Consider the following 15,860-nt stretch of genomic DNA (forward strand, 5'->3'; position numbering starts at 1 on the left):
AAAGAATTAGTTAGCAAAGTCATAAATGTAATAAAACACTCCCTATTTTTTTAAATTTTGAAGCTTCAGAATACATTATTACACTGAAAAAAGAGGGCGTATCACATTTTTTTTTCGATTCTTGTAGCGCAACTGTTCTTTAAATATACAATTAAACTCAATGAAGTTTTCCTTGAACTGCATATGCAATAATGAGCATCATGTCGACCAAAAATTATGTGAGATTTATTGTAAGTTTAAGACCACGACCAAAAAGGAAAAGAATTTTGTGAAAAATAAATTATGATAATAAATAAGATTTATTGCTTCACAATGAAGGCTGCTATAATTATCTTTCTCAAATTCGAAACATGCTCTTTTTTCAAAGTTTTATTATTTAAAAAAATATAGTGTATACTAAGAAATAAGATTTAAAAAAACAATTGTTTGCCTAGTAGTTTTGTAATCAGTAAAATTAGCTATTCATTTTGGTTAAAGAAAGTAGGCAGGATGATGTTAGTTCAAGAACCTCTTCTACAATCTCTCTTTCTCTCTGCCTCTTTCCCACTTTCTCGTGTCACCTTTCCTGTACATACTCAGCTAGTCGATCACAAACACACAAGAAAAGAACACACAAAATGACCGTTGATATAAGCCTCTTATTTGTTGTGAAGACTCTTATTCGTGCCTGTTTGAAAAGCCAAGACACGTGTGTCCTTGCAAGGTAGAAAAGATGGAGGCGCTGAGCCATGAGAGAAACGATAGGAGAGTCAGCAGTCCGTATCCCAATGCAACCAGGTATCGTTGAATGAACCCAAAAAGAAATGCAGCAGATGCCAATTTATAAATAGAAATACCACTTTTATGGTGGTAGAATTCGCCCTCGAAGGCAACAACGCCTACAAAACCACTTCAAACCTGAGAGAAACTAAAAGACAAAAGAATTTGTAGTTATAAAAGTCAGTTATCAACAGATAACATCTAATAACTTTTCTTAGTTTGAACTATACGCAAACCTTTCGAACACACACAATGTACCCCTTGGATGGAATGCTAAATTACAAGGAAGATTGTAATAACCTGACTCGGTATGGTCCCTGGTGGATTGAATAGAAACTTCGAGAAATTATTTTAGAAATATTTAAAGTATATAATTTAGTATTTTACACGCAAATCTTTACGTGTCTTTCCCCTATCTAAACTTTGAAGACTAACAGTAAATTTTGAAATTTATTTACGTAATATTTTTTCAGCACATTAAATTAGATTTATTAAATTAAAAAGGAAATAAAAGAAAAAATATTTTCTAACCTACAAAATTTACCAGTGCATGCATTAAGATGCATGAATTTATAAAAATTTTCGAATTATAAAATGGCTACTTACCGACGATTATTATCAATTTTGGCACTTTTTAATTTTAATCTCACCTTATTCCTTCAGTTTTTGAACTTCTGTAGTATTTATTGAGAAAGATCGTTTTGTTTACTTTTCGCCGAAAATACTCGTGTCACATGAAATGTCCCAATGTACTGCTGGAGTCATAAAGCGACTATTAAAATTTAGAAAATAGTAGCTTCACAATTCCAGCAGTTTTTAGTGGCAGTGACGACACGCGAAATGCTTACCATCCATCGTTCGTTATATCTCCGTGCTCACTACTAGCTGAATACTATTAGAGTGTCCGTAAGGTAGATAAGCACCCAAAATTTTTTTGATTCTATGCATTTTTTTATTCTTATATGTTTTTATAGTTTATGGTTGATTTCCATTGCCCCCACTCGCCATTTGTCATAATTCTCGTCGACTATCGGACCTTGCTCTAGTGAAACTTTAGTGATTTTATTGTTAAAATTAAAAGTTACTAAATTTTTACTAGAGCAGGTTGCGGCAGTTGAAAAAAATTATGACAAATGGCGAGTGGGGACAATGGAAATCAACTTTATGATGGTATAATAAAAACTTGTAAATAGTTTTCCGAAATTCGAATATTTGGAAAAGTTATTAATGGTCAAAGTTTGTTGTAGCGTTTTAATAAATAGCTATTTACGAAGTGTATAAAACGTTTGTTCTTAGGGTCCTTTGGAGACGCACCATTAAGGGTGTTGGTGTAGATAAAGGGGAATGTAAGTTTATGTAGTTGAGTCACAGCACTGACGATTCGGAGGACGCTCGAAGACGTAAGATGGTTATCATTATTAAGTTTACCGGTACCAAGCTTTCAGAAATGCAGGTCAATTGTAAAAACGAAAGAAATTAGAAAAAGAACGTATAAATGGCGTGTATTACTCAATTGTCAGTGCTATCCTCGAACTTCAACTTAAATCGCTATTCTCATCTTCTTATGCATTCAAAGCAAGGTTCTAGATGTTTACATCCCCAACGTTAAAGAATTAACAGCGGAAGGTAACCACATGATTCAACACTGATTCGCGCCAAACATATCATAGTTTAACGATTCTAGTCTGAGTATCAATACTACTTATAATAAAATCAGATAAAAAAGACGAATAAGAAAGAGGACCAAGAAGAAAGATATTATATATATAGGAAAGGGTAGGAAAGAAAAAAATGAGAATCGGAGGGGAATGCATGCTAAAGGTAAAGAAGGGAGGGAGAGGGAATCTTTGCACCTGAGTGAACCCGCGTTCGTCCAGAGGGATCGACGCAACCCAGGGTTCATTATTCTCTCAACGGTCTCGACAAAAACCGTACCTACCTATTCGCCCATGTGGATACAGTCTACAGGTAAGTATACGCACGGTCGTGCAGTCCGCGGAAAAAATTTGTTTCATCGAACCCGGAGTAGTCGTCCTTACATTGAAATAAAAATAATTTCATTACCCCGGGAGCCACCTCGATCAGGCTCGGATTTATAACTAAGCTTTCTTGAAAAGTTGTTTTAAAATTAGTTTCCAAATTTTCTTGCCTTTCCTGATTTTTCGATAAATTTTTTTAGACTTCCAGTAAACATCAACGACAATATCAATGTGTGTGAATATTTTTGCCTTTTTCTTATTTATAACAAAATCTTATTTTACTTATTTGAGATAGAGAATATTATTCTTTCATTTGAATTGAATTTTGACCGATTATTTAATTTTAAATTTTCAAAAGAGAGTGGATATTATTTTTGGAAATTGTTCTATATTGTGTTAAAAATTTTTTTCATGAGATGAATGAATGTGAAAATGATTGCAGCCCTGAGTCTCGAACCTCGGGGTTGGTACCCCGACTCCAGGCAGCATCCAGTACATTCCCCTTGCGTTCAATGCTCGCTGATGATATCTAGATGGCTGCCCGGTGTCTGCCGTTCCCGCGAGAATCCGGCTTACGCTTCTACGAAGGTGGAGTGGGAGGAAGTGGAGGCCGTAAATAACGGCTTTATCTACCTGTCTAGCTCATCGATATTGTTGAATCGCTTTCTTTGACACTTCTTGACAGGTCCCACCCTTTGATCTACTCCCTCATTCTGCATCACATTCGCAAACCTTAAACTCCAAAAGTTGACTGTCATCGAATCGTTTTTCGCTGTCAAACTATTGGCAGCCAATATTGGACCGCGATTGGTAAAATCTTAGGATGATTACGATGTTGCACTTATAAATTGGCTACAAAGACAGGGTCATTAATGAAAGCCGATCATTGGTTTTCAATAATAGTTCAATCTTTGGAGCCAATTAATAATGAAGCATTTGAAGCAAGAAAAAAATTATGCGTTATTTGAAATCGGTAAATGATTTCCTGTAGTTATTAAAGCGCTAAATCCGAATCTGGCAGCAAAAACCTTTCATCACGTCAGCATTTTAAGAAAAGTTGTTTTTCAAAATTTTTACCGGATAAATCCAAAGTGCTATAGACTTGCCATAGGGTTCAAATTAAAGCTTAAACCCTACATTTTACGAAGGTGTAGCGATATTGACGACAACCTAAATTGGCTGTCAAACAAGATTTCTTGGACAGTTGTCAAGCATAAAAATTGGCTCACACTGTCCGTAAATAGATATATTTTAAAAAATGATTGGAATCACAAAGCTCAATTATGAAAATTATCCTTTGTAGTGTTATAAAATGCAGCTTATGATCATTGTCGATAATTTTTGGGAAGTAAGAGAAGAAGATAAATATATGCCACTATATGGATATAGTGACACAAAATTAGCTGCGTAGAAAAAAATGACAAGGCACGTGCAAAGATAAGACTTCTAGTTGAAGATGATCAATTAATGCATTACACAATTAATGTCAAATCAGGGAAGTACTCTTGATAATTTTATAGCAGCACTGTTATTAGGAAGTATTCTTCAATCTTACGATACTCTTATAATGGTATTAGGGAGTAAGTCTGAATATAACTCGACAGTTTATTACAAGTAATTTAATTGATGCATGTAAACCGAACAATGGGGCAAAAGATATAAGAGAAAATCTACAAAACAGTGCAACAACTATGAAGTCAGTGGGTAATACAGATTAAGGTCTTATAAATATTAAAACAAGTTGGGTTTTCCGTTAAAAACCAGGACATGCAAATCAAAAATTTTTGAAATGCAAAACATGAAAAGAAAAACAGGAAATGGCTAATAAACTTTTTAAAAAGAAAAATGCATTTAGAAATAAATCAAAAGCATAGAAATTTGGTTTGCAGATTGCGGAGCAATAAGTCACATAATATATAATAAAGATTTTTTCAGTGAATTAGACTCCAGCAAAAAGAGACGCGTCCGTTTTCAGATGAAAAGGTTGACAATATAAAAGGGATAGGAACAGGTACCATAAAATGGAAATCTAAAGAAAGAAATTTTTCGGAAATAGAAATAGATGATGTTCTCTACGTACCGTAAAATGAGGTAAAGTCGGCGTTTGAGGGTAAAGTCGGCCGGCGCTTTAAATCATTTTAAAGTTTAACTATTACTTTTTTCCAGAAGAAATCCGAGTTTTATTAAAAATGTAGTTAGAATTAATGTAAATTAATAAATGAAATACAATATTTAAGTGTTTAAAGCGCCGGCCGACTTTACCCGCAAACGCCGACTTTACCTCATTTTACGGTACTAAATTCTAGTTGTAATTTATTGTGAGTAAAAAAATTGGTAAGGCACGGCTACAAAATTCAGTTTTCAGAGAATAATAGACACATCTTAAAAGACGGAATAATGTGTGTCAAGACGCCAAAATTTGGACACTTACGTGTTTTCGGATGTGCAGGGTAAACGCTTATTCACTAAAAGTAAAGGAGAAAACTATATGATAAAGAAGTAAAGAAATTTCGTCTGTTACTCATTGTCAGAAGAATCTACAGTTTTTCAATTACTGAATACAGAATCAAATAAAATTAAGATTAGCAGAGATGTTATTTTTCTTAATAAATTTCACAAAAATGAAACATCAAATGTAAGTAGTATAATCGAAAAACGTATGAACAACAATGGAAGGCAAGAAATTCAAGAAAATAAAAATGAAGGAAAATCATCAGTGGAAGAAATTTCTCCGTCGAGAAATCAACGGAGTGTTTCAATAAATAGTACAGTCATTGATTATAATCAGTATTCAATAGAAAAATTAGAACAAATTCAAGTTCAAATTCAAGATAGTGTTTGCAAACTCAAGAAAGAAATTCACGGATTGAAACAAGATGACAAGGTATGAAATAAATCCGCAATTAGCTTGCAACAATTTGATTTTAGTTAGATCAAATAACAATCAAAATGAGCCCAGAATAATCCAGAATTTGTATGTAAACTATCAGCAAACAATACGCAATAATCCGGATTAAGTATACCGTCAAAAAAACTGAATCAGACATGAGCCCGTAATAATGTGAAATCTTTATGTGAAAAATCCGGTATTAGTCCACAATAATTCTGATTTAATTTGGTGATAAAAACCTAATCCGAAATGTGTCTAGAAAAATTCGGAATTAATATGTTCAAAATCAGCAGTCGCAGTCTGAATAAAAATTTTAATCAGAAAGGAGTCCGAATTAGTTGGCAATCTGAATGTAACCAAACCGGATTCAGTCAGGTCTAAAATCTTTATTGAAAATCTGTATGTAAAAAATGTGGTATTAGTCCACAACAATGATGATTTTGTACATATATAAATTCCGGGCTTTTCTGGACTCATTTCGGATTAAAATATTATGTCAGATTAAGACCGGATTGTTGCTGATTAATACTGAATTTCTGACATACAAATTCCGGATTCATTTAAGGTTAAGTTTTTTTGATCGACCTAGAATCGAATTGTTACGGACTGATTTAGTATAAGTTTTGGACTACTGCGGACTTATTTTTTTATATTTGTCATTGTGTCCGCTCTAATTTCGGAATATTTTATATTATTTTCGGACTGTCCTTGTACAATCTAGATAGATTCAGTACGTTTAAAAATCTGAAACCGAAATAATCCGACATTCTGTATGTATTAAATCTGCAATTAGTCCGTAACAATCTGGATTTAGTTAGCTAGGTTTTGCTGTTATTACAATTCCTACTCATGCCGCCAGATACAGTTCTCTCACAGTTGAGATGAGTCTCAAGTTCAATCAGAATTGTTCACTGTCGGCGTAAATGACATGTTGCCTTCTGACAAATAGTCACTACTTTGGTTATAATATTTCGGAATGTGGAATTAATACGAAACAGTCCACTTTAGAGTCGGGATTCTATTATTCAAAATCAATCCGGTTAAGTCCGAAGTTAGTATTATTTTTGTGACCAATAAATCGTGGCAGACATTTTAATATTTATTCAACCTTTACTAAACATTGCAACTAAATATTCTGTAGTTTGCACATAGACCATTAATAAATGTTAAATTAATCCCTGCTTTGAAAACATTATTTTTGACAGTCCGCTGTCAATGTTTTTTATAGTTTTATATTTTATAGTTAAATTCTACACAGTTTAAACTCTGCACAATTTATTTGTTAAATTCTACTCAATTAAATAGCACACCGCTAAACTCTACTTACATTATAATATCTTATTATATGTATAAATGTGAATATTTATATCTTATTATATAAATGTGTGTAGAGTTTAACGGTGTACAATTTTACTGTGCAGAATGTAACAAAAGGATTTTTTTATTATATAGAGTTTAACAGTGTAGAATTTAACAACATTAATAAAATGTGAATAAATTTATATTGTAGAATTAAATTATGTAGAATTTTTTACAAAATTGTGGAATTAAAAAAAATTGATTTTAATTTTAATATAAATGTGTTTAGAGTTTAACGGTGTGCAATTTAATTGTGTAGAATTTAACGGAAAAATTATTCTGATTCTTAAATAAATTTGTGTTCAGTTCATTAATGTGCAATTTAACTGTGTTTTATTTAATATATTTTATTTAATTTTTAAATACAAATGTATGTAGAGTTTGAAGGTGTGCAATTTAAATGTGTATAATTTAACAAATAAATTGTGCTGAGTTTAAACTGTGTAGAATTTAACATTGTACAGTTTAACGTGTAGAGTTTAAACGGTTTAGAGTTTAAATGAATAGAACTTGAACGGCGCCAATTTTACTTTCAATGTTAGTTTAAAATTTGGAAAATGTATTACAACATAAGATGAGTATCCGAATAATAATCTCATTGTTTAAAAATTGAGTTTAAAACAAATTACTTTCAAAATAATGTTCATACAAGTTGATTATGTCAGAATTTCAATTAGACTCTTAATGTTTAAAGCAGGCGAAATGTATTATGACTAAGAAGGTAATTTAATTATTGTTAATATGTAATATTTATTGATTGAAATTATATTAAGTTTATTAATGTTCAAACTGTTAGATTTTTTTGGCACTCTTAAAAGAGTTGATAAACAAAGCCTGATTATTAATTGTCAAAATAATTTAACAGAATTTTTATTTAGACTACATTTATCTTAGTAAAAATTTTATTTTATAGAATTAAGTATTAATGCATTCAGTTAATTTGAACTTATTCAAATTAGGTTTATAAATATTCTTGAGAATGATTTTTTTAAAAATTGGGATCTCTGCATTATGTCAAAACTAAAAATAAAGTAATAAATTAATAACTCTTGTTGTGGTACAGGTTTCTGTTAAATTTATGGGACTGGAGATTTCAACATGGAGCAAAGTGAATTTAGAGGTTTGTGGGCCATCTTTACTACTCGCTTTCATTTCTGAGTATCGAAGAGGGGCGGTTATTTTCATTATATCCTCTACGAGAAAAATACATTCAATTAGGGAACGATTCAAGAGTCTTGAGACGATGAATTTCGTAGAATCGGTAAAATCGACAAAGCAGCAGACACTTACGGAATTTCAACGATCTGCGAATTCCATGTCCTACCCCATATCTCTTGTTCTCGCTCGTTTTTATTCAGCATCTTCACATCTTTTTTTTTCTTTTACTCTTACTCTCTCTTTCTCATTGGTACAACGACCGAGTTAGTCGAGATGATCTTAACTTAGAAGAGGCATCGAACTTTCTCTCTCATTTTACCTCTTTTTCTTCCTCGATCCCGCTCTCAGAGCGAATACCAGTGTCGGTGACGTTTGTCAGCAGCGTCATTGACTCTTCGATGTCATCGAGAGCTTATCTACCTGACCGAACTGATACCTTCTAAAAATTGACTGTCCATAAACCCACTGTACTGGACCGATTCGGCTTAGTGATCATAATGAAATAGCTCAACCAAAAGTATAAGAGAGATGGGGAATCCGAGACAAAGATAAAGAAATCTCAACGGCAAAATGCAAATTTAACGCCAGTGATGACCTTTGTCGGTCGTTGCACGTCCCTTCTCGAAGAACCTGCACTCTACGGCAACGCCTTGCCTCTTTATGAGTACACCTGCACCGAATACCTACCTTAACACGCTCGTCTTTATTCCATTACTTATGACACGTTTTTACATTTTTCCAAACATATCAAAATATCTTCCTTATTTTCTAATGTGCATTTTATTGCACACAAATTCAATTGTAAAATTAATTTATGAAGAAAAATACTTTATTTTTAAAATAAGATAGGAGAAAAACAATTTGGACACTTTTTATCTTTTTCTATCTACAATTAATAAAATCAATGCTCAAAACTTAAACTTCTTTTTCATAATTTGTAATTTCTAACAAAATATAAGAGAAGCAGGTGCATGGCGCCTCCATCGTAGGGATTCGTGGACAATATTAATATTACTGTTGCTAAGGAAAAAAAAGCGGTCATGGTAACGGTTGACATGGAAACGGTTGCTATGGTAATGGTTGCTGTAAAGCAGTTGCTATGGTATCGGTTGTCATGTTAACGGTTGCTATGGTAACTGTTAGCGTGCTCGCACAAGAAAAAACGGAGCAGTGTGCAGGATGTGTTTCAAATGAGATAGAAAAGGAAAGAGCGATATTTCTTTCCTTTTCTAATTCATTTGAATCATATCTTGCACACTATTCCATCTTCTCTTGTGCGAGCACCCTTACCATGACAACTGTATGAGGTCTAGGTCACGAAACCCTAAAAAGAAATCTAAACATGACTAATAAAAAATTTTCTGCATATCTATGTGCCTTCAGTATTTGGTGGGTGCTTTCAAATAAAACATGCATTTTAATGTACTAATCACACAGAAAAAATCATTTCGTTAATTGATTTTTCTGATTGTGTTAACTAAATTTCGTTAGTTAATTTTTTTGTAGTTGAATTAATCAAATTTTGAGTAATGTGAATTAAGTTTTTAAAGTTGAATTTATTTATTGAAATTACTTTAGTTCAGATTACTTTGTATACTTATTCGGAAATTGTTGTAACATTAGTTATGTCCGCCCTGAGGGAACATTGACTATTAGACAATATTTTCTAACAATATTTAACCCCTTGCGTCATACTAAGTCTCTCAGAGACCTACTTTATGTTTTTCTAGTTTTCAATTTTTTAAATTAATTTTTCATTGATAAATATCAGATTTTTTTATACGGTTAATACTACTTTAAAAATTTATTTCGGAATTCATGAGAGAAGTGCGAAAAGTAAGACGTCCCGCTAGATGTCGTACTGCGCTACTATGCTTGACATACTACAGTTATTTTTTATTTGGGTGCTGAGACGTCCCGAATACGTTGTCGAATATTGTCCACAACTGGTGGCCAAAATTGAAAGCTAACAGTAATCCCGCTTCGAAACGTTTCACGTTCCACACTGAGGCTTGAGTTCTCCCGATCCGAGGGTTCACATAAGGACATTAAGAAATAATACTCGGATCGTTTGAGTTTCCGTATTTCTCTCAGTGGATATTTATTTTAAAATAAATTATATTTTATTCTTACAAAACGTAAGAAAGCTATTTTATTTTACAAAATTCAAAAGAAAAATTGAATATAAATTCAAAAAACAATATATTGGTTTCTATTTTAATAACTAAACTAAAATTTTGAATAACATTCTTTAAATTTTGTAATTGCGGTTTCAGGATTGCTGATTACGAATCTGAAGTCCGTTTTTGAAAGTTCAAGATATCGTGTTCAATTTAGAGTCCCGACAAAAAACGACGTAGCTCCTTCTATATTTTGTTTATTGAACAAAAAGAAACTTAATACTAATCAGTTACGACAATTTTACGATGTTTGAAAAAATAGCTTATAGTTAACTGATCAAATATTATAGGTAATGTCGAATTAATAAGGTTAATATTGACATTATAATTTCTACAAAAGTTTATATTCTCTGTGATATTATACATAGGCGCATGAAAACTAATAGACGAAGAGGGTAGTTCATTAAAAAATGGTTGATAATACCTGCTTGTCGATTTTTGAATTTTAAACTTTAAATAAGATAACAATTCTGGACAGTCCACAGTGGGTCAGAAGGTAGGCAAAAGCGGTCAAAACTGAAAAATTGATGAAATTCGCTCGAAAATCGTTACTCGGGGGTTTTCAAGGTTGCTGATTACGAATCCGATGTCAGTTTTCAAAAATTCAAAATGGTGGATTCAATATAGCGCATCAAAAATTTAAAAACTCATTTAATTCAGCTAAAAATACTTATTGGGATGTTTTTGGGTTATCTGATTACGAATATGATGTGAGATTTTTAAAATTCGAAATGGCGGATCCAATATGGCGCATCAAACAATGATAATTTGTAAAATAATGTAATTGTAACACATAGTGTTGAAATAGCTGTTTTTAATTGCTTGATCCATTCAGAATATAAATCAGAAAGATTAAGATTCATTTTATGAACAACATAAAACATTTTACTACCTAATTCTTCAAGCTTTGAAGAATCTCTTTGTAAACTCCAACATTTTAAGTATCACAATTTTACATTTTTTTAAAATTATTAAATTTGTCTACAAATATTTTAGAATTTTATATTCCCAAACAACATAAGCAGATAATATCCCAAGTAGCACGGAATATTGCTTGAATGTCAAGGTGATATCAAGCGAGAATATTTTTGTGACATTCACAGGGATATCCTCTCAATATTACATGAATTTCACGGGAATATTCCCTCGGTGTCATACAAATATCACGCGAATGTCACAGGAATATCACCGTGGAATGTCCACATGAAGCGGACATTATGATATCGCCTGAATGTCACAGGAATATTTCCACTTTATATCACCGTGACATTCAACCAATATTCCGTGCTACTTGGGATGATTAGTATATTTAATGAAACATGTTTCGCAAGAAAATTTACTTGAAAACCGACTATGGTGCCATCTGTCTGTTTAGTAGTAGCATATAAATATTATTAACACAATGCATAGAAAAATATTAATTTTGTAAATCAAAAATTGATAATTGGTAGGGGAGGATGGGGCAAGGATAGTTAGGTAAGACCTTTTCAAATCTAGCGGCCAAACCTAAATATATATCAGCAATCGAATAGTATCTTCAGAAAACCTGGTTATTTGGCTATAATTTTGCTATACATTATTTTGCTGTAGAGTGCAATCCCTACGAGATACGAATGAAAAAGTAAAAAAAAAATTTCAACTATCCTTGCCCCAGTACCGGGGCAAGGATAGTTAAAGGAATCCAAATGCTAAAATTGTCATAGAAAATCAGTAAATTTTCGGTTTCTTTATTTTATTGGATTTAGACTATTTAATATTGATATATCAAGTATTAACAACATGTTTTGAACATTTTCTGAATATCAATTATTGCATTAAAATTCGTCTGAACTAAAATCTGAGGTTTAACCAATTTTCTTCAGATGATCACCAATTTCTTGGTCAATAAGCTTCTTTTTTCGTATATAATTACGTACCATTATGTATATCAACATAAAAAGAACAATTAAACATTTTTTTATAATTTGCAGTCGCATTAGCAGGATTTTATCGAGCCGTAATAGTCCTAACTATCCTTGCCCCATGAGCCCATATTTCAGTTTTTTCTAAATTTTAAGGAACGACGTTAATTAATTTGAAAATAAATATGATATTCGTGTTCAGCAGGAAATTTCACTCCGGAAAACACTTACGAAAATATATATTCGGAAGCACTAATATAGAAAACAGTATGATAAACACTACGTTGACATTTTAGCAAAACAGACTTTTTACAAAAATAAACTCCTGACTTCGCAAATGGTGGCAGATTGACTTCCAATTTTTACTATCATCTATTGGTGTTAAGACGCAAATATGCCATGAATGACGCAAATTTTGAGCAAGCCATCTAAGCATAACAGCAACTAACTATCCTTACCCCTTAACTATCCTTGCCCCATCCTCCCCTAAATATGTGCTATCACATAAGCAAGTATCGAGTCTATATATGAGAGTCGAAAAATGTTAATTGCACACGCACTCTTATTACTTTCTACAAGTTTTTTAAAAAATGCTAATTTTTAGGGATTTATTACTCTCATGTCGGGCAACAATTTATCAAAATTACAAGCAGATCCAATAAGTTTAATTTTTGACTGGTGCAGTTCAGAAAAAATGCCCCTTCTTATATATGTATAGGCATATATAAACTTGATAGTTAGATGTGTATTTAATACTACAAAGTCATTAATCACAATATGAATATGTGTCAATAACCTCAGAGAGATGTCACTTTTACTTTCTTTGTTCATCTGCCTGTAACTATATGTATATTGTGTAACGCCTCAGGGTTCCTAAGTATGTAGCACGTAGTATTACAGTAGTTTTACCCTGTGATATTACAGGGGTTTTTTTTTTAAATGAAAAAGTCTTTTAATATTACTGTAATGTTACGTACAACTTGGGTTAATGGTTAATGATAAAAGAATGTTCAGCATACGTGAGACATTTAATCGTAGACACATTTTAACGAAAGCAAGTTAATATGCAAAGGTAGAAATCATGTATACAGTATAGGGATGACCATATATTATTATCCCTCATAACAAAAGGATATCCATATCAATGGTCGATATCCTAGAATGGTCCCCAGGATATCTTGGGATATCCATAGAATATCCCTAGGATATCCAAACCGCCGATTTGTGGGACATCAACAGGACATCCATAGGATATCCACAGGATATCCCTAAGACATCCACAAAATATCTATTGGATATTATATCGCAGGATATCCATAAGGTATTCTCAGGATGTCCGTGGGATATTCTTAGGATATTCACGGGATATTTAATATCTCAACATATATTTTTAAAGGTTAAAATTGTTAAGCTAATATAATGAATAATAATATAATAAAAACAAAAATCTTTTGAGCTTCTAATTTATTTTAAATGAAGATTTGAAACGCATTTTTCAAAGTTTTTAAATAAACTCATGCACTTAATGTATAATTAATATTAATAGTTATTCATTATTTGCGGGGAAGAATTTATATTGTTTAAAGCCAATTTATTTTCTGACAATATTAAGCATATGAATAAAGGAATGAATCACGAATGAGAAAAAAATTAGTTAATAATTTTTCAAATTAAACAACTTTCTCGAAAAACAAGTTGCATTTTATTTTATTTATATAAAATTTAATTCACAGAATATTCTCACTCGTAGTCTCATAATGACTTTAAAAACAGTGTCCTGAGAATATCTTCTTGACATCCAGAAGATATACTGAGAATATCCTGAAAATATCTGTGGGATATCCTGACGATATCAATGGGATATCCTGATGATATCTGTGGGATATCCTGACGATATCTATGGGATATCTGGAGGACATTTATGAAAGTCTATAGAGATATCCAGAAGATATCCTGTGGATATCCTCAGATATTCATGGGATATCCAAAGGATATCCAAACCGCTGATTTTTTGGATATCCTTAAGAGATCCGTTTGATATCCATAGGACATCCCTAGGATATCTGCGGGATATTATCAATATATCCCAAGATATCTTGTGTTATTAGGGATATATCAAAAATGGTAAATATGTTTAGAAATTTTTATTTTTAGTTCAACAAATTTTATCTGTTTATTTAACATACAAATGGATTTTATTACATTTTTATCTTATTATAAAAGTTTATTTTGAAAGGTACTATAAAATTACGTACGCAATTAGTGAAATCGCCAAGTTTCCGAAACCCAAGACGATTTTAGAGTGAGAGTGATAAGGAAGGGGAATATTTTGATCTTCTTTTAACCCATTATGTTTCTGAAACCTGGCGACCTTATCAGGATGCACCTTAAGGTAGGACGAAGAAACTGGTTGGTCTGCTTGGTACTCAACAAGACAATTACCGAATAAGAGAATTGTGTCGTTGCGTAAAATTAGGATCAAGGGGAATGCAAGCGCTTTGAACTTTCGAAAATCGTGTTTTATAACTCTTCTCATTGCACTTGACTCACAAAGTATTGATAGATTTTCAGTTTTTCAAAATCTTATGTATAAATTAAAAATTTTTTCATTTCATTAATATTAAATATGCACTGAAAAAATAATATGAATCAAAGAGTTTTTTATTTGTTTCAAATAAATCGCAGGAATTAAAAAGGACAAATCAGTTATGGAATTGGTTCAAGAAAACGATTGTCTTGCTATGGAATGTTTAGGAGGAGAGCATATATTCTTGATCCAAGAACATATGGAATTCGACCAAGAAATTAATCAACATATAAGAAATATAAAATATATTAAATGAAGAAAATATTTTCTTGTTTTTAAAATATATGTTCTAAATGTACTAAAATGGATCACTTTTTACAATGATTCATTTCAATTTTCAGGAAAATTATTTTAGAAAACTCTACTAAAAATTTTAATTTATTGAATTAAACAATCAAATTGTCATGGTTAGTGAAAGTCTAAATATAAAATATTATTGAATTTGATAAAATATTTTTAGAGTTGTAGAGTTTTGAAATTTCGACTTTATTAAAATTTAATTTAATTTCAGTAGCGCAGTAGTTTTTAGTTTTTTAGAATCCTATATGGACGTTGATATGTTAGAAAATACCAGTTGATTCGTGAGTCAAAATTTGCTTTGAAATATTTCCTGATCATTGCAGAGTCTTTATATGTAATATTGGAGGAGTATTAAGCGTAATATTTCAGCAAAATTGCACGGCAATGTTTCTCAATAGGCGGCCATTTATCTGTTTTTATCAACATTTCATGAACCTTGCATTGAAATATTTAGGAAATATAATGTGCTATGTGGGAAGTAGAATGCATAAAAAAATAAAATTTGACCTTGAAAATCAAGGTCAAATTTTTAATTTGCGTATATCTTAAAATCCCCTTTTTTTCTTTTCTTTAATTATTTAAATGAAAAGCTTGACTCATTTTCTACAAGATATAATTTTAAGAGTCGTTTTTAAGTTTTTGAGATATCAACAACTGATTCTTCGCGCGCCACCATGTCGCAGCAGGCAACACTCTTTACGTGTAAGTATACCAATATGTCCATGCATGACTATATGTTTCGAGAAT

The sequence above is a fragment of the Leptopilina boulardi genome, unplaced genomic scaffold (genome assembly GCF_019393585.1).
Source record: "Leptopilina boulardi isolate dan_hultmark-lab unplaced genomic scaffold, ZJU_Lbou_2.1 LbouV2_214, whole genome shotgun sequence".
NCBI classification, from domain to species: domain Eukaryota; kingdom Metazoa; phylum Arthropoda; class Insecta; order Hymenoptera; family Figitidae; genus Leptopilina; species Leptopilina boulardi.